This window comes from Rhinolophus sinicus, chromosome 10 (genome assembly GCF_057876585.1).
Source record: "Rhinolophus sinicus isolate RSI-liver-muscle chromosome 10, RSI-T2T, whole genome shotgun sequence".
Taxonomy (NCBI): Eukaryota; Metazoa; Chordata; class Mammalia; order Chiroptera; family Rhinolophidae; genus Rhinolophus; species Rhinolophus sinicus.
Window position 1 is genome coordinate 7,768,880 of NC_142510.1, and position 24,188 is coordinate 7,793,067.

The 24,188-nt window shown below is 42.8% G+C and overlaps 1 protein-coding gene and 1 long non-coding RNA gene across 3 annotated transcripts in view; one reads left to right on the forward strand and one right to left on the reverse strand.

Moving 5' to 3' along the window:
- The window catches only part of APOLTP (apolipoprotein lipid transfer particle homolog), a 31,034-nt gene extending 22,969 nt beyond the window's left edge, over positions 1-8,065 (forward strand). Inside the window, exon 15 of the mRNA XM_088801244.1 lies at positions 8,010-8,065. The gene's annotated coding sequence lies outside the window, so the exon portion shown is untranslated. The remainder of the gene's footprint in view (positions 1-8,009) is intronic.
- On the reverse strand, positions 589-23,677 carry LOC109435894 (uncharacterized). Of its 2 annotated transcripts, XR_012493151.2 has the most exons (5): positions 22,121-23,677; positions 21,762-21,859; positions 13,601-13,729; positions 4,369-4,493; positions 589-3,666 (listed from the first exon to the last, which is right to left on the reverse strand). It is a non-coding gene; the product is annotated as an uncharacterized LOC109435894 (long non-coding RNA). The 2 variants fall into 2 exon arrangements; XR_016022559.1 differs by having other exon boundaries at positions 21,762-23,677.
- Between the last annotated feature and the right edge of the window lie 511 nt (positions 23,678-24,188).

Here is a 24,188-nt window from a genome sequence, read left to right on the forward strand (position 1 = left end):
TACAGTGTTCTTGTTAAGACAGAAGTCAGAGCTATCACTTCTCTGCACAAAACCCTCCAATAGTTTTCCTTCTCAGAGTGGAAACAGAGTCCTTTGACCGACCTCCGAGCCCAACCTGAGGCGGTTCCTGTGGTCTCTCTCTGCCTGGGCATCAGGATATGCCCACCTCAGGGCCTTTACACTTGCTACTGACCGTTGTAGGAGAGAAAGTTTTCCTCTACCTTCTAGGTTCTTCTGGCTAGCCTAAGAATTAAATGGACACGAAACAAAAATGACTGAAGCAAGCAGCTTTTATACATTAAGACGCAGAAACAGTAAATGTGTGAGGATTCGACAGGATAAAGAAACTCAGGTCCGGGGGCTTCAATAGTAAGGACTTAAGTAGAGTGTGGGCTTGAGTAGTAAATTGGTAACAGGTAACCAGGTTGTAAATCTGGCGTCTCGTCCTGAGTCCCCTCTGCCTGGCGATAATCCTCTCTTTCCTCCTGGTGTGGGAAGGGGCCCGTTCCTGCCTTCAGAGGCACGGGAGGGTCAGAGCGCCTTTTAGGCACTGGCTGCTTTTAAAGTAAATTATTAAAAGTAAGCAATATGCCACGTGGGTTGGCCTGCCTGAAATGTCCTTCCTCGGAAACCTAAGTGGTTGTCTCCTTCGCTTTCTTCTTTCTTCACAAAATCGAGTCTCCGATTCAGTGAAGCCCTCACTGACCATCTCATCCAAGACGTCAAACGTAACGTACTTTCTCTGCATCCCACTGTCTTCCTGGCTTTATTTCTCGTGAGGACAGGGGATTTTGTCTCTTTGTCTCCTAGAACAGTGTCTGGGACACAGTGGAAGCGCAACAGCTCCTTGTGTTTGAATGAACAAATTAATGCATTTCTCTCTTCTCTTACACTTAAAAAAGCTGGGGCTTCCAGCCCACATAGGAGCTGCCTGGGAGTATTTCCAGGGTTGTAAACTGCTCATGTCATAATTACTTAAAAAAAAAAAAGAAACTCTACTGTAGCTAAAGGACAAGCTTTCAGCATCAGTGCAAAAAATTGGAACTTCTTTAGGTTTAAAGGAGCAGAAAACTGAATTTCCGATCAGAAGTGGTAAGGAACACACAGGCCTCCCCGCATGACAAGTGGTGCAGTGAGCAGGGTCTCCCTCACGACACATGGCATAGTCGGCAGGGTATGGTGCCAGCCAAAGCTTTCCAAAGGACGGTGGAGCAGTTTGTGTGTATGAACACTCAGTCTCTGGAAGACCAGGAGGAGCAGCTGCCGGAGAGCTGGACCCCTGTGGAGGGGCGGGAGGATGTGGACGGTTCTCCCACCAGCACAGGAAAAGCCATGCAGCTGCTGGAGAGATGGAGCCCCGTGGAGGGGCGGGAGGACGTGGACGGTTCCCCAACCAGCACAGGCCGGAGAAAGCGAAGGTCGTTGCAGCCCTGTGGGCCGGGAGGTTCCTGCTCAGGCAGCCCAGAAGCGGGACTTGTCCCAGGAGGAAAGGCTTGCTGAGTCCTCCATGGGAGATGAGGGTGAGGTCAAGGTCGTCCCTCACCCCCAGGACAGCCCTGGTGAATGACCGTGGACTATGGGGAATTGCCTTCCATCCCTAATTTGATGGATCACTTGACTCTTTGCTTGGGAACACACCAAGTGATCATTTCTCAGTGATCTTATTTTATCATTAGATTCACAACAGTGGAGGATATAAAGACAACAGAGGTCGCACATTTAAATACGCGCCCTATGCACTCATTTTCTACTTGTTCTTTCATGATAAAAGTTAAAAAAAAAGGGGCCCCAGTATCCGGGCGGGCCTGTGGCTCAGTGGTTGGAGCTCCGGCTCCTGATGCCGAGGCCGCCGGTTTGATTCCCCACAGAGCCAGTGAGCTGCGTGAGCTGCCGGGGAGCTGTGAGCTACCATGTGCCGCCACGAGTGACCCAGCAGCCAGTGTGTGTCGCTGCGTATGCAGCTGAGCGGCTGCTGAGTGCTCCCGTGCGCCAGCCATGAGTGGCCGGCAACCCGTGCGGCCGCAGCCTTCATTGTGCCACTGTGTGTTTCCGGGGCTGCTGTGTGCTGCCCTGAGTGGCCGGCGGCCGGCCCGGCAGCCATCGTGTGCGGTGCTGGGCGGCGGCTGCGCTACCCTGGGCGGCCACTGGGCGGCGGCGTGGGCAGCTCTGTGAGAGCAAATGGCCGACTGTCTCACTTCACTCTTGGGAGCAAGTTAGAAATGGCGGAGGAAGAGGAACTTTTGGAATTGGAATTACTTTCTCATTTTGGGAGCAAGTTCAAAATTGAGACTACCTTATGAGACTTAGAAATTTTTCTGTTTTTGAGAACAATTACAAAAGTGGATTAGAACATCCTTGGGCAGTGAAAATAAAAAAAAACAACTTCAGCAGACCTGGATTTGCTAGACCTGATATAAGGAATGGTTCCTTGAAAAATGAAACAAAAAGTATCTTGAGAGGAAATTTTAATACTTTTAAGTACATTTATTTATTTTTCAGAGGCTTTCTGCATAATGATATATTTGATCATAAAGCCAACTGTTCTGGTCAAATGTTATGACAAAGCATTTGAAGTCAGTAAGAATTGTCATAAATGATTGAATTCAATCCCTTATCATACAAACAGATTGGTTTATAAGAGGATTTTTATTCAGATTGTTTAAACAATGCATACAATACAAAAATTAGAACATATAACCTGTTTAGATAATTTAAAAAATGATAAAAGTCAGGTCCACATTACAGCTACATCAGAAAACATTGATTAGGATGAAAAACCATTAACTTTTATTTAAAACAAGAACAAATGTGCCAGACATTAATCTTCCGAAACAAATGTTACTAAATGCAAAACTCCTTGCTTGTTTTTAACTTTTTAATTGGGGAAAAAGTACTCGATATAAAGAAATATAACATTGAATATAACATTGAAATGCTTAAAACTCAAAGAAAAGTGAAAATAAGGAAAAAACATAGGAGAAAATTTCAGACTTCTAAAAACACTTTGAAGTCAAGTTCAATTTATATTAAGAAAACTCAGCATTTATTGAATGTTTCCTAAGGGGCAGAGAATGTGTACGGGACAAGAGAAAGGATGTATTTCTCATCATCAATATAATTCTGTCTTCCAGCAGCTTATTATTGGGAAAGAGGTTCAGTGAGAGTATACTAACAACAACAAAAATAGATTAGCGAATGAAGAGAGAAAATCCCAGAGAGTTTAAAGATCACACCTGGAAGGATCTGGAAAGCATCCTGAACGTAGGTATTAAATCAAAAACTGAAGGGTCTGAGATTTTGGCTTACTTGCAAGTTAACATGTGAGCCTGTCTGAATGATATATATGTATACAATTGACTCTCGACCAATGTGGGGAGTGGGGGTGCCGACCCCCTGTGCAGCCAAAAATCCATGTATAACTGTTGACTCCCCTAGAAGTTTACCACTTATAGCCTACTGTTAACTAGTAGCTTTACTGATAGCATAAACAGTCAATTAACACATATTTTATTTGTTACATGTATTATACACTGTATTACAATAAAGTAAGCTGGAGAAAATAAAATGCTGGACGGCTGGTTTGCTCAGTGGTTAGAGTGCGGTGCTCCTAACACCAAGTTCTCCAGTTTGATTCCCACGTGGGCCAGTGAGCTGTGCACTCCACAACTAGATTGAAAAACAAACAAACACAAAACAATGACTTGACATCCTGGAAAAACACTCTGTTCCCCAATATGCCCCCTCCAAAAAAGAAAATGTTAAGAAAATCATCAGGAAGAGAAAATACATTCATGTACAGTATATATTTATTGATACTACAGGTCTACATCACCTGTTTAGAGGAGGAATTGTCTGCCAATACCTACATCAATATTGTCTTATATGATACAAAACACTATATATGTTACAACTATTACAAACACTAGACATGAAAAATAAAAACAATTCTGAAAAAGAAATTCATATTTATTTACAAGTATACCAATTCATGAACCGATAACGAAAAAGCAGCAATATGATTGCTTAATGATTGCCTAGTGTAATTGATGCGATTGCTTATTGGTAGTAAGGAAATCTCTGAAAAATTTTCCAATATATTTACTGAAAAAAAATTCTGCATATAGGTGGACATGCACAGTTCAAACCTGTGTTGTTTAAGGGTCAACTGTACTGAAAAAATATGGGAACCCTGTGTCAGAGACAAAGACCAGTTATAACTCGGATAAAAGCAGTCGCCAGAGCAATACCTGACATTGTTCTTTAAAGCCTGGATCTCCACACAGAGACACGGTGAGAGACTGATGGTACCTGCACATGAAGTGGGGTGCATCACAGAAGAACTCAGGAATTAGGCAATGCTGGTCTTACCTAGACCTGCTGCTGACTTATCTGTTCTCCCCGCAAATGAGAAAAAGAGGCCTTATATTTATGCTGGAAGGAAAACAAATCTTCCTTAGGGAGGAGAAGGGGACATTACTTTCCTGGAATGGTTCCTGGAAAAAAATAAAGAAATAAAATAAACAAAGCTCTCTACTATTTAATATAGTGGTCAGTAACAGAAATTTCCCCCCACTTTTCATAAAGGTTTGCCATGATGGGTGAGAACAGTATTTAAGAGGAAGTTAGAGAAGACAATCACACTCTCTGTGACAAATTTAGTCCATTGGGTGACATTTATGGGTATGATGCTCAAAATGTGCCCGGTAAAATTTTCCTGAGAGCCTCTGCCTCCATGTTACTACTATGTTCTAAAGAGTTAGTTTGTTAGAGATATGGAGTCATAAAGCAGCATGAAATTGTCAGAAAACTGCATGGTGACCTCGAACAATTACGTTTAGTGGAAAAAATATTCAAGGTGAGAAGAGTAAGAACACAAGACGGAAGTGTCAAGGGTGTGGAGATTTCCTTACTAAAAAATAGAATTTTAAACCTGGTGATTTCTCTGGTTTCTTACAATTCTAACCATCCATGCTTACCTTTCCCAGGTAAATTCATTGTATTGGCCTACATTGAAAATTGTGACAACTTAGTTTACTTAGGTGTGGCTTGTCAGATCTTAATAAACAATCTCACACTTATCAATGTTTTGACATTATCAAAAATATATAAAGTCATTAGTGACTTTACACTTAGGAGGTTTGTCACAATATTTTTGGCAATGGAAGACCAAGTGAAGGTTGAACATAGTCATTTTCTCTCATTAAAATACTGTCCCAAAGAATCCTGCATGTTAGAAGTTTATCAAGTTGCAGCTCAAAAGTTATCTTCTCCTCTGTAAAACAGTTTCAGCGATTTCAGTCATATTTGAACTGTTTTCTGTGTTATCAGTACGATTATAGTGTATGCTGTAGACTAGCATCATACTCAACATAGATATACTTTATTCCGTGTGCTGTGTTTCCATATCTATTTTTGCTACTGTGGAAGCTCCTTGAGCACATGTCTAATTTGGTTGGAGATTCCCTCTCTCTCATACAGCTTATCATACAGGTAAATTTATATAGAAGTAAAATAATTACATAACTTATACAGTATAGAATAATATCGTGTTTCCCCAAAAATAAGACCTAACCGGAAAATAAGCCCTAGCATGATTTTTCAGGATGACATCCCCTGATCATAAGAACTAATGCGTCTTTTGGAGCAAAAATTAGTATAAGACTCAGTCTTATTTTCGGGGAAACATGGTATGTATTCTCATCTAAAATAATATTGATATGCATCATCTCATGAAAGATAAAACTGAGAAAATAAATAACAATCATAATTATAAAAATAATGAATGTGTCCATAAATTAACAGATTAAAAACAAATGTATGCAGAGTTCCAGCTGAAAAAAAAATAGAGACTTTAGAATTGGAAGAAATCTTCATGCTGATATTCTATTTCACTCAGTCCAGTAACTGTCACTGTTACTGACAAATGAGGCTCAGCAAATAAGAACGTTCACAACCAAATCAGCCAACATGGCGAGCACTTGGCCCTGTCTTTTGATTCTGTATTGATTTCTTAAATTTTTATTATACAGATTCAAGTTTGAGAGAAGACCTGTAGAAACTATCAGTTTATAGCTTAAATAGCAAATAATAATGGATACACAAAAGAATATGCATGTTTGTAACATTGGTAAGAGAAACATTATTAGGAAAATGTCCAATAGTAATTTATGAATTCATCATAGGGCTATTTGAACATTATTCTAACTTCTGAGTTTAGCATCATCACAGGATATCAAGCTATCTCAAAAATGCAAAATGTATAGTTACGACACAAAAACTGACGCACTATTGTTCTACATTTAATATGGTCATTTAAAAACTTTATGGTATACTTCAGGTTGGATCACACAAAGATGGAAAAAACTGGAAACAAATTGAGTAGTTTAAAATAATAATGAAACAATATCGATGATTGTAGCTTTGAAAATAATACATTTCAGTTAATGTACCTAAAAGTGAAATCAGATATAAACAAAGTACAGAGTCTGACATACAGCTTTCTAACTTTTATTTTTAATTTAAAACTCTTTTAATATTTATAATTTTCATATTTCATACTTGTTTCTAAAAGTATACGTTATTTCAGGAATTTTCTAGAATCCTGCAATTGCACAAATACAGTGTGAGCTTACATTCTATTATTTTGAAAAATTGGATTTAGTAAAAATCGCAACTTCTCAGCAACTGTGTGTGTGTTAAATGCCATTGAGTCAGCTCTGACTGCTGGCATCCCTGTGAATGCGTGTTCTCTCCTCAACAGCCCTGCTGGGCTCCTGGAGACGCACTCCTCTGGCTTTTTTCATGGAGTCAATCCGTGTCATATTTGGCCCTCCTCTTTTCCTGCTGCCTTCTATTTTTCCCAGCATGGCTGTCTTTTCCAAAGAACCCTGCCCTCATGATGTGCTCCATGTAGGATGCCTGCAGCTTTGTCATTTTTGCCTCAGTGATGTTTCGGGCCTAGTTTTCTGTAGGACCCACTTGTTCATCTTCCTGGTGCTTCAGGATATCCACCCAGCTCTTCTCCGACACCATATTTCAAGTGAATTATTTTGTTTCCTGTCTTCACAGTCCAGCTTTTGCGTCCATACATACTAGTTGGGAATACAAGGGTGTGGATGATCTTAGCTTTGGTTTCTAATGGCACCTCCTTGCTCTTGGTGGTCTCGCTCAATTCTTCCATCGCTCGCCTCCAAGCCTCAGACTTCTCTTGATTTCTTAGCTGCTGTCTCCACTTGAATTGATAAATGAAACCAGGCAAGCGAAACCTTTAATAACTTCAATGTCTTCGTGTCTATGTTAAAGTTGTGTATTTCTTCTGTAATCATGATTTTTTTGTCTTCTTCTTCATGTTTAAATGCAGTCCTGCTTTGGCATCTTTTTTTCCCTTTTTTTTTTTTTCACTTTCATCAGAAGTTGATTCAAATCATTGCTACTTTCTGCCAGCAAGACGATATCATCTGCATATCTTAAGTTATTGATATTTCTTCTATCAATTTACCCTCTCCTTCCTCTGAGTCTAGCCCGCTTTTTCATACAATATGTTCTGTGTACAGATTAAACAAACAGGGAGATAAAATGCACCCTTGTCTGACACCTTTACCTGTCGGAAACCATTCTGTTTCCATATTCTGTCCTGACAGTGGCTTCCCGCCCACAGTACAGGTTATGCGTCAGGACGATGAAATGCTGAGGGCCGTCCGTTTCTTTCAGAGCAACTGATAGTATTCCATGAGCTATGCAGTCAAAGGCTTTCCTGTAGTCTATACAACATGGACTGACCTTACTCTGACATTCTTTGGAGGCAACTCTACGAATGATACCAATAAACATGTCTCTATCTTTCCTAGAGATACCTCTTGCATCTATTATATGTATAATTCATGATGAAGTCCTAACCTCCAGGACCTCAGGATGTGACTGTATTTGGAGACAGGGCCTTTAAAGAGTCATTAGGTTCCACAAGGTCACGAGGGTGGGCCCTAATCCAATCTGACTCGTGTCCTGAGCAGAAGAGGACACAGTAGACACTGTGGATGCACACACAGAGGAAAGATCACGGGAAGTCACCATGAGAAATGGCCGTCTGCAAGCCAAGGCGGAGGCCTCCGGAGAAACCGACCTCTGGTAGCTGGATCTTAGACTCCAGGCTTCAGAACTGTGGAAAAATAAATATCTGTTGTTTAAGCCACACCAGGTATATTTTGTTATGACAGCCCCAGGAGAAGAATTCACCATCATCAATGGTTGTGATGGGAATTCAGGGGTCAAAGTACATAAAGCACCTAGCAGGGTGAAGGCACTTAGTGGCCCCAGCATGTGCTGGTTTGCCTCCGCCCTGCAGTCTGTAGTGGTCTCAGTGCTTCCATAAGCTTCTGGGAACTCCTTGAGAGCTTCCTTTTTCCGTCTTTGTACCCAGGCACAGTCAGGGCTCAGTACATGTTTGCTGACCTGAGCTGCAGATGCGCTGTGCAGTGTGGTTACTTCCTAAAGCACAGGCGCTCCGGCCCTGTCCCTGTTATCAGCCCTCCCGAGTCCCACCCCAACGCCATTCGGATTTTCTCCCCACATCATGGAACCTCGCTTAGGAGGTCTGCATCGCCTGCGGCAGCCCATCTCTCATCAACAGCCACCCTCTATTGAGCAGTAAGTATGTCGTAGACACTGGGTTTCTCACAGATTGTCCCGTGAAAGTCTCCCAGCAACCCCACAATGTAGTAAGAATATTATCATTTCCACCCCTGTCAATGAGGAAACTGAGGTCCCAAAAGGCTAACTGTCCCAAGTTATCCACCCAGCTAGGAAGTGATGAGTCAAACCTGGGCTGCTCTGACCTCAAAATCAGTGTTCTTACCACTAATTGAACGTACTTGAAATTTAGATGCCGCGGTTAATGAAAACAACAACAGCAACAACAGTAAGTACCGTCTAGTGATTACTTGTAATGTGCTAGGCATTGTGATAAATTGTTTACCGGCATTTTCTCCTTTAGTCCTGTCAACAACCCATAGATAGGTACTATCATTCCCTCCTTCTACAGATGAGGAAACTGAGGCACAGCGGGGTTTGTGACTTGCCCAAAGTTGATAACGAATCGGGGGTGGAACAGAATGTGGCCCTGAGCGCCTCTCTTCTTAATCACTGAGCAGCCACCAGAACCCTCTGTGCTAGGGGTCCTCGTTTGTTTTAGCACCAGAACCCTTTCTAGGAGAGGCCCAGAGAGGTGGAGAGCATTATCTGGGGACCGCACAGCTGGCGAGTGGCTGAGGGATGACTTTTAGCCCCCAGGACTCCGAATCTTTCTGCTGTCCCTATGTGTGCTTCTCTCACTCTGTTTCTGTTTTTTTTTTTTTAACCTTATATCTGCTCCCAGGTGGCCTTGAGGACTTCTCCACCCTGAAAGGTGCAGCCCCCCAGTAAGTGACTGATAGTCAGGCATTCACAGGGGAAGTGGCCTGGAAAGGCCCCGGTGCTCATTTCCTCATTATTTTGATTCTGAGCGCCTGCAAACTGAGGACTCAGCAGCACCGGGATTAGGCAATTCTCTTGCCTCCTGTAATGTACTTTCTCTGAATTGGTTCTTTCGAGACAATTATTTGAGGCCTTCAGATTGTTCCCGCAGGCGAGCTGAGAAAGTCAATCGGCACATCTCCATATTCAGACGCATCTTAGGGTTCCTTTCATCCTGAACTTGGACTCAACCACAGGATGGGAAAGGCAGGCGAAAGGAAAGTTGTTCCTTATACCAGAGCGAGGGTCCAACGATGCCAATCTTCTCTGTAAAAATCATGCGTCAGGCCCTTCTGTGCTTCTTCCTATTTTATCCTCCTAAGTCCTAGACTTCACCTCTGAGATGGACACTATTATTTCCATTTCTTGATTGAGGATCATTGAGGTGAAATAAAATTTCCCAGGGAATGGAGCAAGTCTCCAGCTCTTTCCATCTTTCACTCATGTCTCCTTTCTTTGAACTTTCAGAGTATCAACTGCCTCTTTCCTCGTTTCGCACTTACTAAGAAGTAGCCTTACCTTTTATTTAATTGCTCTGGAGAGGCAGCAGAGTTTAGAGGTTAAAAGGATAAGCTTTTGAATCAGACAAATGTGGTTTGAACCCTGGTTCCTTTTTTTGTTAAATACTTAGTTATTTTTATTTTGTTTATCGACAATGCAAAAAACCTTTTTACTCTGACCTAAAATATTCATATGTACAGTATTTATTGATTTTTAAATTTTTTCAATTACAGTGGACATCAATGTTATATTAGTTTCAGGTGTACAATGTAGTGATTCGACAGTTATACTTGTTACCTTACGAAGTGAGCACCTCAATAACGCTAGTGCCCATCTACATGCATAGTGATTATAAAAATATTGACTATACCCCCTATGCTCCATCCCTTATTAGCCATGTAACCTATTAGCTTTTAACCTCTCTGAGCCTGTTTCCTTTTCTGTAAAATGGGGATGGAAAGAGTACTTAACTCCTGGAATTCTTTTGGGGGAGAATAGTGTATTTAAAGTAGTTAGAACAGTTCTCACACGTTCCAAATGCTGAACATGCTTAGCTGACCTTGTTGTTTATGTCGCTATTGTTCATTTGTGTGGGCCTGGATATGACAAATGCCGAGAGGAAAGCCAGGCATCCGGGTTTGTTATAAAGTTGGCAAAGTCTAGCTGTGTGGCTTTGAGTAAGACACTCAAATGCTCTGAGTTTCAGCTTTTATTTAAATTCTGTTCAGTGGGGATATTGAGCTTGGTTCTGCTTGCTTGACAGACTTGTGGGGGCTGAGATGGCACTAAGGACCTTGGACAGCACCCAGCAGCGTGGAGATGTTTAATGCAAGTACATATGTTGAATGATGAATAAGGTAATGTTACATAAAAAAAAAAAATCCCAAAGAGCTTTATAGGTATAAAGGACTACTAGGTCAATAGTTACCACGCGGAAAGAAGGAAGCTTAGAGGAAATCACCAGGATGAAAGAAAATGAAGGAAGGGCTGAGAAGAGAGTCCTGTCTCCTTGTGGGCCATGATGCTGGTGGTGAAGAGCAGGGGTCTGGAATTACACAGCTGGTGTGAAGCCCCACTTAGCCATTTTCCAACTGTGTCCTTGGATACATTACATAAGCTTTCTGGGTCTTGGTGTCCTCACCTCTAAAAGTGCACCGATATTACCTCTATCACAGGGCTGGTGAGAGGATTAGGAAGACAAGCGTTTAGCACACAGCCTGGTACCCAGGAGCTACTTAGTGACACTGCTGTTATCATCACTCTCATGGTTACCGAGCACTGTGCTGGCGGGGGGGGGGGGGGGTGCTGCTTAGGAAACTAACCCTTAGGAAGGACCAACTTTTCAGTCGTATTTTATCTCATCCTTACAACAACCCAAGAGGGAGATGCCATGATTATGCTCTGTGTGTTTACACTGAGCATCTTCGGCTCAGAGAAATGAAGTAACTAACTCAACGATGCACACGTGGGAAGTGGTGGAGCCTCAGGCTGACCCCAGGTCTGTCTGATGGCAGAGACCTTGGTCCCTGCTCCTCAGTGCAAGGACAGGAGCTTTCACAAGTGGATGAGGAAGGAGGGGAGGCGAAGAGGGAGACAAGACCTGCCGAGCAGCCCGAGCAGAGGCAGCTGCTGGCGCTAGACCTGTGTCAGTGCAAAGGACTTCCATTGCTCCAAGAAACTGCCAGACCTGTGATATTTAAACTGCTTTCCTTTCTTTTCAAGTCTATCAAGGCTTGTACATGTTCTTGACCTTGGGGTGGGGTGGGGTCCTAGAACTCTGAGGAGCACAGCATGAGGCTGACATCTATTCACCCAAGACACGGTCTGGAGATATGTGGTGTCCTCTTTCAATTGGGAATTGGCTCTAGAACCTGTGACTGGGTAATAGGTGTGAAAAAGAAGAGCGGTACCTTGCTTTCCTGAGTGTTATAGAAATCTCGAGTCACTTGGGATTCTCATAGGAGATGCTGGAGGAAAAGGCAAGTATCCTTGAGACTTATAGTTGGAAGGCAGAAGTATGGAAATAGCTGTGTCTGTTGGGGGCTTAGACAGCTCCGTTGGAGGGTACTGAATATTGTCAAATGTTTTAAGATTAAGACAAGGGTTTGAACTGTTCTCTTGAGAATACAAGTAGCAAACTCTTTCTGCCTCTCTTGCTATTGACTTGATATTTTTAACTGGATGTAACTTTCTTGGTGATAGGATTTGGGCCTCATGAAGAGACAGTTTGAGATAACACCTCAGTGTGGACCAGACTTGCTCTATGAAACCTTTGTAAAAGTTTCCACAGTGCTGTGGTTAAGAGCTTAGATTCTGGGGCTCTGAAGACCTGCTTTCCTACTCACCAGTCATGAGTCCTTAGGCCACATGATTAGCGGCTCTGGGCCTCAGTGACCTCATCTCTAAAATGGGTACAGTGATACATAACTCCTGGCATAATTGTAGGTAAGAAGTGAGAAAGGCATGTGAAATGTTTAGATTAGCACCCGGCATATAGTAAAGTAAACATTAGATGTCAGCTATTGTTATTTTTGATACTTTTAAGGGCTCAGGTTAAGGAGTCAAGATAAAGAATGAGAGGCTCTGAGAGAAGATGTGAAAGGAGACATAACTGATCTGTATGTATCCTGTGTCAACTCCTGACTTTGTAGATACAGTTCCTGCTTAATACTTACCATCCCGCGATGCTAGTGTTATATCCTTGTGACACATGAGAATAATGAAGCAGAGAATTTAAAGGACTTGCGCAGATCACACAGCTATTAAGTAGCAGAATTGGGATGTGAACGCAGATGACGCGTCTCCAAAGCTCACAGTCTCCTCCTTATTCCATGTTCTCTCCTCTGTGACAAAGACACCTGGCTCTTCCATTGGCAGTGTCCCCACAGCAGTTCCGGGCAGAGTCTAGGCATATGGTCTCCCCTCCATACGTGTCTGTGTCCTAATTTCCCTTCTTTAAAGGACACCAATCATATTTGGTTAGTGTCCCCTCTAATGACCTCATTTTAACAAAATTACGTCTTCAAAGACACTATATCCAAACACAGTCACATCTGGAGTGCTGGCGACTAGGACTTCAACATATGAATTCGGTGGGAGGGGGACACAACTCAGCCCATAACAACCAGCAAATATACTTTTAAGATTTGCATACTATACTGTATGCACATTTCCTCAATCAAAAGGGAAAAAACACTGAGAACAAAGATCAAAGTTAACGATGTGTGTGCTCAAGTATTTAGAAGGCAGTACACTGAGCTTAGCCTGCGACTGGGTCATAGAGGGACCTTCTCATTGTATCCACAACACGGTGGACGGGGTGAGGGAGCGCTCTGGGCTCTTACGTAAGGGCACTAATCTCATTCATGAGGCCCCACCCTCATGACCGAATCACCTCCCAAGAGCTTCACTTCCTAATGGCGTCCCATTGGAGGTTAGGATTTCAGCATTCGGATTTTGGGGGGACACAAGCATTGAGTCCATAACAGTCCCCATTCTCATGAAGCTTGCATTTTGGAGTGTTCCATTCGCGGTTGTGATTTCCAGAGATGCACGCAGTGGGCACACCCACCTATGAGCTGCTCAGACTTACCTTGACCTCCATGCGTACCATGCCTTTCACACTTAGCTGCTTAATGCTCCAGCCCCACACATCACGTTTAGCTGCTCAGTGAACACAGGCTTTCTGCCTCCACTTGGATGATGAATGCCACAGCAGCCCCTAGTTGTGCAAAGATAAATCACTCCAGGTCCAAGTGGTAAACCACAGAAATAACAGCAATTTATATATACCCCAGGAGTCCCTTGTGAGAACTCCTTCACTATTTATGATGTGTAGTGATAAAAGTTAAAAGCATGGATGGGAGTGGCAGCTTTATTTTATTACCATCTGCACACCACAAAAGAAACCCAAATGGAAATGCTCGTTGGGAAGCCAGTTTGTTAGGAAACCCTCATGACCCAGAATTTTCATGGGAAAAAAAAATACACATCCACACAAAGCTATAGTCATAGTTTCAATCCTGGCTGAATGTTTCTGAATTGGAACAAAGGGATTTTTCAATATTCTTAAACGACTTCTAGGCTTACGGTCCAAATCCTGATGAGCAAAATGTTGCACTAATTCAAGTCACAATAATAGAAAATAAATAATCATTCTGCCAGTGTTTGTCCAGGGGGTTTGGGAAACTTGGACTGAGATGGGGGAAAAAAAAATTTTTTTCCATCATGACGTAGAAAGAATTTTTCTTATGGTGTCATAACCTGTGGGTTTGAATTCTAATTTTTACTAGGTGAACTTAGACAAGTTACTTTAACCCTTTAAATCTCAGTTTTTTTTAAATCTATAAAATGACAACAAAACTAGCCATTCAGAATATTCTAAGAACTTGAAACAAAGAAAGGAAAATACTTAACATATCCTTAATATTTAGTTTGGCTCATAGTTTGTGTTCAGAAAACAGCAGCAATGATGATGGTGATGGTGGTGATGATGGTGATGGTGATAATGGTGATGATGGTGATGATGATGGTGATGATGGTGATGATGATGATGGTGATGATGGTGACAGTGATGACATATACAATGGCAATGCTTACAATTACAGCAATCATGGGATGAAGAAAAGCAGGGAGACACACAGTCGAATCTGCCTACAGCAAACAAAGAATTAAGTGGCATGAAATCAACCAGGATACTTTGGATATGGCAACCGTTTAAAGCAGGGGTGTCCAAACTTTTTTCAATGTTTCTCACCAAGGGCCATATGCGGTAAAATATACAAACAGCCGAGCCACTCACTCGAGGTGAAGTACGTATTGCCTCACCTGGTTTATTTAAGTAAACTAAATATATTTTTGGAATTTGCTGCGGGCCAATTAACAATGGATTGCGGGCTGTAGTTGGCCTGCAGGCTGCAGTTTGGACACCCCTGGTTTAAAGGCTTGAGTTTAGGCTGAAGAAAACCAACAGAATGAGAACCATCTGATAGCTGGGGTGCCCACGGTTTCTCCTTAATCAATTGTTAGTCTGGTTCATCCAAAGAGTCTGTGATCAATTAGTGATGCCTGCCATGGATTTGGACCAGAGGTGCAGTAACGTATGTGAATTTACGGATTCTGGTAAAAGAATTTCAGCTGGAGTTCTAATACATTAGCACTTACAAGCTTTAATGTTATTTGGGTGTGTCTACCTCATTAGTTTTGATAGCAAGGATCAAAACAATATTTATTACTTATTATTAATAAGTTGTATTTGGCACCAGCCAAGTGCCCACACAAGTGCTAAACATAGCATATGGGAGAGAAAGACTCTATGAGGCAGAACAGGAGACTTTTAATTCATTCTGCTTCCAGCATTCGAGACAGTGAGTGTGTCATGGGCAGGACAATTAAATTGAAATACGACCCAGCTAAGCACAAGAGCTGTTCTAATGGGAAGGTCAAGAAACCCAACGGCAAACTGTTTGGGAAGGTAGCCGGAATGAGGTCCTTGAGGTGAGGCCTAATGATCTTGGCCATGTCGATTTCGGAGGGGGCTGGCCTAAAAAAAAACCCCAATCCCCAGGATCTAGTGAGATGCTATTTCATAATAAGAGAAATAATCAGCAAAGGTTTATAAAAGCTTTGCAATCAGTACATGCCTCTTAGACTGCATAACCTTTCATATGAGAATGATGCATTGTGTCTGTCTGCACCCCTCACCTTGGAATGTGAATGTCCCTGAGGATTGTGTAGGTTTAAGGGCAGGGAGAGGGCGAAGCCCTGGCTGTTCCCTTTTCTCACGTCTCCTGACAGCCCTCAAGCACTTCAGAGAGGAAGCTGATTGTCTCAAAGCAGAAAGGAGAGCTTGGGAGATGTGGGAGCACAGAGGAGAGGCGGGTGGAAAGTTCTAGAGACGCACCTGCTCCTTAGAACGAAAGGGCAAAGCGTCCCTGAGGGCCGTGTGGGGGAATCTCAGCCAGCTGGTGTGTTTTCAGTCTCAAACTCCTGAGTCTGCCTCTTGCCCCTCCTCCTGCCTCCTGGTGAACCCCTGCCAGGGTGGATGTGGGAGTGAGTGAATGGGAACAATTTCAGATGGTGCCTTGGGGGACCCCAAATCCATCTGGCCTGGATTCTGAACTTCTCCTATTGCTGCCTCTTTCCTCTCTCTCCCACCTCATCCCACCAACACTACTTAAAACTATTTTATGGTTTTATCCAAGAATTTTATAGAATCCAGGGACTTTGGAATCTGGTTCAAGTTCCCATCTAGCACTTGAAGTTGAGGTGGGTGTTCACATCTTGCTCGACTACTTCTAAGACAGGATTCTCAATCAGGGATGATTTCTGGCCCCAAGGGACATTTGGCAATATCTGGAGACATTTGTGTTTGTCATGATTTGAGGAGGCATCTAGTGGGTAGAGACCAGGAACACCATTAAACATCCTACAATACACAGGGCCATCCCCTGTAAATAATTAGCTGGCCCCAAATGTCAATAATACAAGGTTGAGAAACCTTCCTTTAGGGACAGAACTCACCACCAATCCCCTCCCCCACCCCACGAGCAGCCCCCTTTACTTTCATCTTATTCTGGTTAGCAAAAGAAAGGCAGGTGTCTGAGAGGCAGGTGGCTTTGGTACAAACTTATTTGGAGAGAGTCAAGATTACACAATTCTGGGTATTGCCAATGGGATTTAAGAAACGTCTGCCAGTGATAACAGTAGGTTGGAACAAGATCGCCCAAAGCTATTTCCAAGGCAAGTATCCAAATTACGTGGACTCTCTGGGAACATGACTGGTCTCAAGGATTGGAAGACGATATCTAAAATCAGACATGCAGTGGGTATGAAAATAAAAGAAGCAGACACAGAAAAATGCAGCCTTTCCCTGAGAATGCACAATAAAAGGAATGAATACAAAATGAAATGACACATATATCGTTGAAAACCAGGGCTTGAAGGTGGGGGCGAATGAGCGGGTGGTGGCAGATGGAAATGAGTTGTACAGTAGCCATGAATACTGATTTATTACAAGTTAAACGTCCCTGACATTCTTTCATTCTCTCTCTCAGAAGCTGTCTTCATTGTTGTGTTTCGATGACTTTTCTTACCAGTGAGGCAACAGGGGCCAAACCCAAGCACGGGTTTGTGTGTAGATGTCAAACTTTAGGGATGGAACGGGCTGGACCTTAGCTAGTGCTTCCATTGCCTTCAAAAGCTTGAGATTTCATGGCATTTACTTATTTGCTGGTGTTCTGCCTGGTTCCAGAATGGACTGGAAGCCACTGTGTGGTGTGCTGGCACCTACTTGTACCAATTCACAAGAACCAATTGTTATTTTGTCAGGAGTTTGGTAAGTCCCACAGTTAAACCATTGGCAGTTTCCAGTTGGCCATGGTGAGAGTATTTACACTATGAGAACTGGGGAACGCTACAAATTAGAGCTTTCCAGCTTTTGTGGGAACTGTGGTTTACTAGCACGCCCTCACTGTAGAATATCCATGCATTAAGTACCGAGGGTTGGGTTTAACATTATGAACTTTGCCCTGAATAGCCAAAGCACTCCTAAGAAAAAAGAACAATGCTGGAGGTATCACACTCCCTGACTTTAGCTTGTACTACAGGGCTACAATAATCGAAACAGCATGGTATTGGCAGAAAAACAGACACACAGATCAATTGAATAGACTTGAGAACCCAGAAATAAACCCACATAAATATGGACAGATAATTTTTGCCAAAGACACAAAAAACATACAATGGAGAAAAGACAGCCTCTTCAATAAATGGTGCTGGGAGAATTGGAAAGCCACGTGCAACAGAATGAAACCAGGCTGCTATCTGTCCCCATGTACCAAAATTAATTCAAAATGGATCAAAGACTTAAACATAAGACCTGAAACAATAAACTGCATAGAAGAAAACATAGGTACTAAACTTATGGACCTTGGGTTCAAAGAGCATTTTATGAATTTGACTCCAAAGGCAAGGGAAGTAAAAGCTAAAATAAACGAATGGGACTATATCAAACTTAAAAGCTTTTGCACAGCAAAAGAAACCATCGACAAAATAAAGAGGCAACCAACTGAATGGGAGAAGATTTTTGCAAACAGTGCCTCCGATAAGGGGCTAATATCCAAAATATATAAGGCACTCATATAACTCAACAACAAAAAAAAACAAACAACCCAATTGAAAAATGGGCAGAGGACCTGAAGAGACATTTCTCCAAAGAGGACATACAAATGGCAAATAGACATATGAAAAAATGCTCAACATCATTAATCATCAGAGAAATGCAAATAAAAACCACAATGAGATATCACCTCACCCCAGTCAGAATGGCTATCATCAACAAGACAAATAGTAACAAGTGTTGGAGAGGCTGTGGAGAAAAAGGAACCCTCATACACTGTTGGTGGGAATGCAGACTGGTGCAGCCGCTATGGAAGGCAGTGTGGAGGTTCCTCAAAAAATTAATAGAATTGCCATATGACCCAGCAATCCCTCTCCTGGGTATCTACCCAGGTATCTATTTTTTATCTACCAAAAAAATCTGAAAACATTTATCCATAAAGACACGTGTGCCCCAATGTTCATTGCAGCTTTACTTATGGTGGCCAAGACATGGAAACAACCAAAATGTCCTTCGACAGATGAATGGATAAAGAAGTTGTGGTATATATACACAATGGAATACTATTCGGTGGTAAGAAAAGATGAAATAGGACCATTTGTGACAACATGGATGGATCTTGAGATTATAATGCTAAGCAAAATAAGTCAGACAGAAAAAGCAGAGAACCATATGATTTCACTGATATGTGGTATATGAACCAAAAACAGCAAAAGAACAAGACAAACAAATGAGAAACAAAAACTCATAGACATAGACAATAGTTTAGGGGTTACCAGAGAGTAAGGGGGAGGGCGGGGGGGCTCTAGAAGAGGATAAATGGGGACTAATGTATGGTGATGGAAGGAGAACTGACTCTGGGTGGTGAACACACAATGTGATTTATAGATGATGTATTACAGAATTGTACACCTGAAATCTATGTAACTTTACTAACAATTGTCACCCCAATAAACTTTAAAGAAAAACAAACAAAAATAATAATAACTGCTAGAACTAATACATTTGGAAAAGTTGCAGGATACACAACACAAAAGCAACACAAAGATCAGTTGCATTTCTATACACTAACAATGAATAATCCAATAAGAAAATAATTCTATTTACAATAGCATCAAAAAGAACATATTTTAATACTTAGGAATAAACTTAACCAATGAGGTGAAAGACTTGTATACTGAAAACTCCAAAACACTGCTCCAAGAAATTAAAGATGCAACAAATAAATGGAAAGACATCTCATGGAAGACTGAGCATCATTAAGGAATCACTACTACTCAGTGATGTACAGATTCAATGTAATTCCTATCAAAATACCAATGGTGTTTTCTTGCAAACATTAAAAAAAAAAAATACCCATATGGAATCGCAAGAGACCCCCAAATAGCCAAAATAATCTTGAAAAAGAACAAAGCTGGATGTCTCACACGTCCTGATTTTGAAACTTCTAACTAAGCTACAGTAGTCAGAACATTGTGGCACTGGCACAGACAGATATATAGACCAATGGAGTAGAACAGAGAACCCAGAAATGAACCCTCTTATATATGGTCCAGTGATTTTTGACAAGGGTGTCAAAACTGTTCAGTGGAGAAAGGACAGTCTTTTCATCAAATGGTGCTGAGCAATAAACTTAGTACAGGAAGAAAAGTGGATACCCATATGCAAAAGAACGAGGTTTAACCCTTACTTTACACTACCTGCAAAAATTAACTCAAAATGGATCAAGTATCTAAACGTAAGAGCTAAAACTATAAAACTCTTAGAATAAAACATAGGGGAAAGCTTCATGACATTGGATTTGGCAATGATTTCTTGGGTATGACACCAAACGCACAGGCAACAGCAAAATAATTTGAACTTCATCAAAATTAAAAACTTCTGTGCATGAAATGACACAATCGACAGTGAAAAGGCAACCTATGGAATGGGAGACTATGTGCAATATCTGATAAGGGACTAATATCCAGAATATATAAAGAACGTCTACAACGAAACAAAAGAACTAAAACAACTTGATTTTAAAATGGCCAAAGGACTTGAATAGACATGTCTCCAAAGATGTCATAGAAATGGCCAAAAAGCACTTGAGAAGACACTCAGCATCACTAATTACCAGGGAAATGCCCACCACCACCACAGAGAGGTACCACCTCACAGCCATTATGGTGTGCACTATCGATAAACAGAAAATAGTGTTAGTGAGGATGTGGGGACACTGGGAAGAACCCTCGTGCACTGTGTGGGAACACGCAACCACTGCGGAAAACTGCAGGGCACTTCCTCAAAAATATAGAGGGTGCCCCCAAAATGTGTACATATCTTAAGAACAGAAAACTATTAGAATTGTAATAGTATATGCCGATAACAAAAGATGAATATAAGTCACATTTGACTTCTGCAATGACAAGAGGTGCTCAGAGTTGTTCCCATCAGCACCCAGACACTTCTGATGACAGCGAACTACTGCTTGAGCAACGTTGACCAAAGCGTCCACCTGTATACATTTTTTTGGCACCCTGGTATTAAAAATAAAATTACCATATGATCCAGCAATCCCACTTCTGGGCATACACCCCAAAGAAGCCAAAGCAGGGTCTCAAAGAGATATTTGCACACTCACGTTCGCAGCAGCACGATTCACAATAGCCAAAAGGTCAGAGCAACCCCAGTGTGGATGAACGGATCAGCAAAGTGTGGTTTGTACACACCACGGAGTATTATTCAGCCAGGAAAAGGAAGGAAATTTCGGCCTATGCCACAACATGGAGAAACTTGGAGGACGTTATGCTCAGTGAAATACGCCAGGCACAAGAAGATGAATGCTGTACGCATCCACTTATATGAACCCCCCGGAGAAGTCAATTCACTGACACAAAGGTGGTTGTCGTGGGCTCAGGGGTGGGGGTGGGGAGTTACTGTTTAATGGGTACCGAGCTTCCGTTTTGCAAGAGGAAAAGAGTTCTGGAGATGATACACAACAGTGCGAATATACTTAACAGTACTGAACTGTGTGCCTATAAATGGTTCAGATGGTAAATTTTATGTTACGTGTGTTTTACCACAATTTAACATTTTTAATTTACAAACAATTTACGGAGCATCTGCTGTGTGTTAGGTGTGGTAATACAATAAACACTGTACTTACAAACACGGTAATTATAAAACACACACTTAAGGAAACAATTCTAAGAGCAAGAACCAGCACAGACAGACAACAGACACAAACCCACAAGAATTCAGAACTGGGTTTATCAGACCAAGACTGTTAAATTTTGGCAGGGAGCTAGAAATTACTAAATGGATAATATCATATCTGGAAAAGAAACAAAAATATAATCTCAACAGATGACAAATTCTCTAATAAAATTCTCTAATGCTCATATTTTATTTGTGAAAATTCTCCTCGCAGGGACCTTCCCCGACCTGACATGTGAGGGGTCTGGTACACAGCCTTTAACACCACAGTTTGGTGGGACATCAGGGGCGTTCCCTTTAAAATCAGCAATGAGCTACAGACACACCGTCTCTGCTTCTGCTGCAGGTTGTTGTGATGATCCCATCCCACTCAGTAAGACCAGAGACAGAAATGAAGTACAAGAGACCGGAAAGAAAAAACACTTTTAAAACTCACCTGATAATGGCGACTCATCTACAGAGGGTCTGTGACCCACGGTGAAGAGATCCATACTTCAGGGGAACCTTGAGATCCAAGGGTGACATTGGCTCTTTCTGAGAGAGAAACCATTCAGAGGTCACCAAATGTTCCAGAAGCATCCAAACATGTCCTGCTTTCGTGACCTGCATACCTTCTCTTCATCCCTCAGGGTTCAGCTCAGGCATGCACACCCCCCCCACACTTTGGCTTAGGTGCATCCTGTGTGTTCCCAAAGCATCGTGTGCTGGGGTTCAGCCCTCCCCTTGGCTGGGAACTCCTGGAGTGGGGGCAAACATGGTTCTGATTCTCAGGCGTAGGGAACCATCTAACCATACCTGCTGCTCTCCCAGAGGGACCTGTCCTTTCCACGAGGGCCACTCTAGGCCAGGGGCTCTAACAGGGGCCCCCGGGCATGACTCCAGGAAACAGGGACCCCACTGCTCTGGGCCCACACCCAGCCTGACTTCTCTTTCCTTCCAGTTTGAGATTCTGCCTAAGCCAGCACCAAAGATTTCAGACTCCTTCACCTCCTACCACAACCCCCGCTTCTCGACAAGGTCAAGATCCTTGGCTGGGACAGAACCGGCACGAAGTGGCCAGCAGGCTCTCGCTCCAGATACAGGGGGAAAAGAGCTGGTTGGCAAAGCTTCCAAACTGCATCTGGGGACACAGACACATGCTGTGGGCACCTGGGCAGTCAGGCCCCAAGGCCACAACATTCAAGATTGTTCACTTTCTTTTGGGGGCAGGCTTTTCCCTTTTTACAACTGGAAAACAAAGCTGGCAGAATCCAAGAACACGTGCATTGGAATGCAAGAGCTGGTGAAGGCTGTGGTGGCTGTGAAACCTGCCCGCCAGGAGGGGACCCCTGGAGACCTAGGGTCCCAATTCCAGAGCAAAGGGCAGAGTGGCAGCCATGAGGAGTGGGGTAACCAGAGGTGAGACACCAGACTGATGTCCCTGGCCTCCCCGCACATAAAACCCTGGCACACCGCAGGTCCTCAATAAAACAAGAAAACACTGGCGAGTTTTCAAGTTTTCAGAAGACAGATGGAACGGGAATGGGGACGCCAGGACGGCACCTTCTCACACTCAGGAAGAGGGAGGGGCGGATTTACTCAGCGCGTGCATGTTGTCATGGGTTACAACCCAAAGACCCCAGAATCCAGGAGCTGCTCTTTGAAAGACGTCTGCTCTTTCCTTAGACACAAAAGCCTGAAGAGGCACAGACAACACCATGTAATTGTGAAGCAGTGACTCACGGCACTTCTTCAAGGTCATATAGCCAGCAGACAGACAGCCTGGCACTGGCCTGGGCCTATCTGTCCCCCAAGGCTGCCCACCCTCACTCATCCACCGTCTTCTTTCACAAGAGCCTTGTGCCATATCATCTACCATTTACTTTAAGAAAGAATCGAGGGAACGATGGTCAGCTCCACCCTGAGCCATGATATGTCGTGCTTGTCCCGTTTTTCCTAATATGCATTAAAATGCCCACAAGCCATGTCACGCACCTTCAGAAATGCACCCACAACCATTAGAAGCGCTGGGCTATGTCTTGTTGCAGGGATCCCAGCCCAGGAGGAGGGAAGGAAACGGTTTACAGTGGAAAGCAGAAGGGGGGGGTGGGGGAGGCAGCGGTTCCGAGTTTGATGCGCCCAGTTTGCAACCGCACACCTGTTGGTTTCTAAATCTGCTCAATGGACCCAGGATTTCTGGTCCCGAAGGAAAGCTGCAGAAGACTCCCCCACCTGCCTCCACGCTCTGCCCATGAAGCGCTGACGGGAACAGCAGTGGGCTGGACGCAGGCAACGCCCGGACCCACGGAGGGGAACACAGTTCTCCTGTGTCAGGGCGGACTTGACAACCTCAGCACTTTGCAATGCTGGGTGTGGTGTGGGCGGGGGTCCAGCTCATGGAGAAACAGATGGGAGAGGGAAGGATTCCACTCAAAATACCTAAAAATGTTTATGTCTACAGCATAGGAACAGCCAAGTACAAATAAATGTTTTAATTGTCTCCATGAGATAATTTGGTAAAAAGAATAGGCAATTCCAAAGAGGAAAAATGTAAGTGAGGAGTAAACGTTAGGTGGAAAACAGCAATTTTAACTTTATCTATTACATTGCAAAACAGGTATTTAAATGATACCCAGAGCTGGTGAGGCCTGGGGGCAAAACCCATCCCCTCAAATTTTGTAAATGGCCACTTCCATTAGTGCACCCTCAGGGGGGTGTTTCAAAACTCTTCAAAATACTCATTCTTTTGACCTTAGGAAGCTCACTCCTAGAACTTGATCCAAAATGAGGGAGGGAAGGGAAACAGAAATAATTCCAAAAAATTTCAAAATAATTTCATTATTCAAAATGATGAAAAACTAAATAGCCAACAGGGAAATTTTGA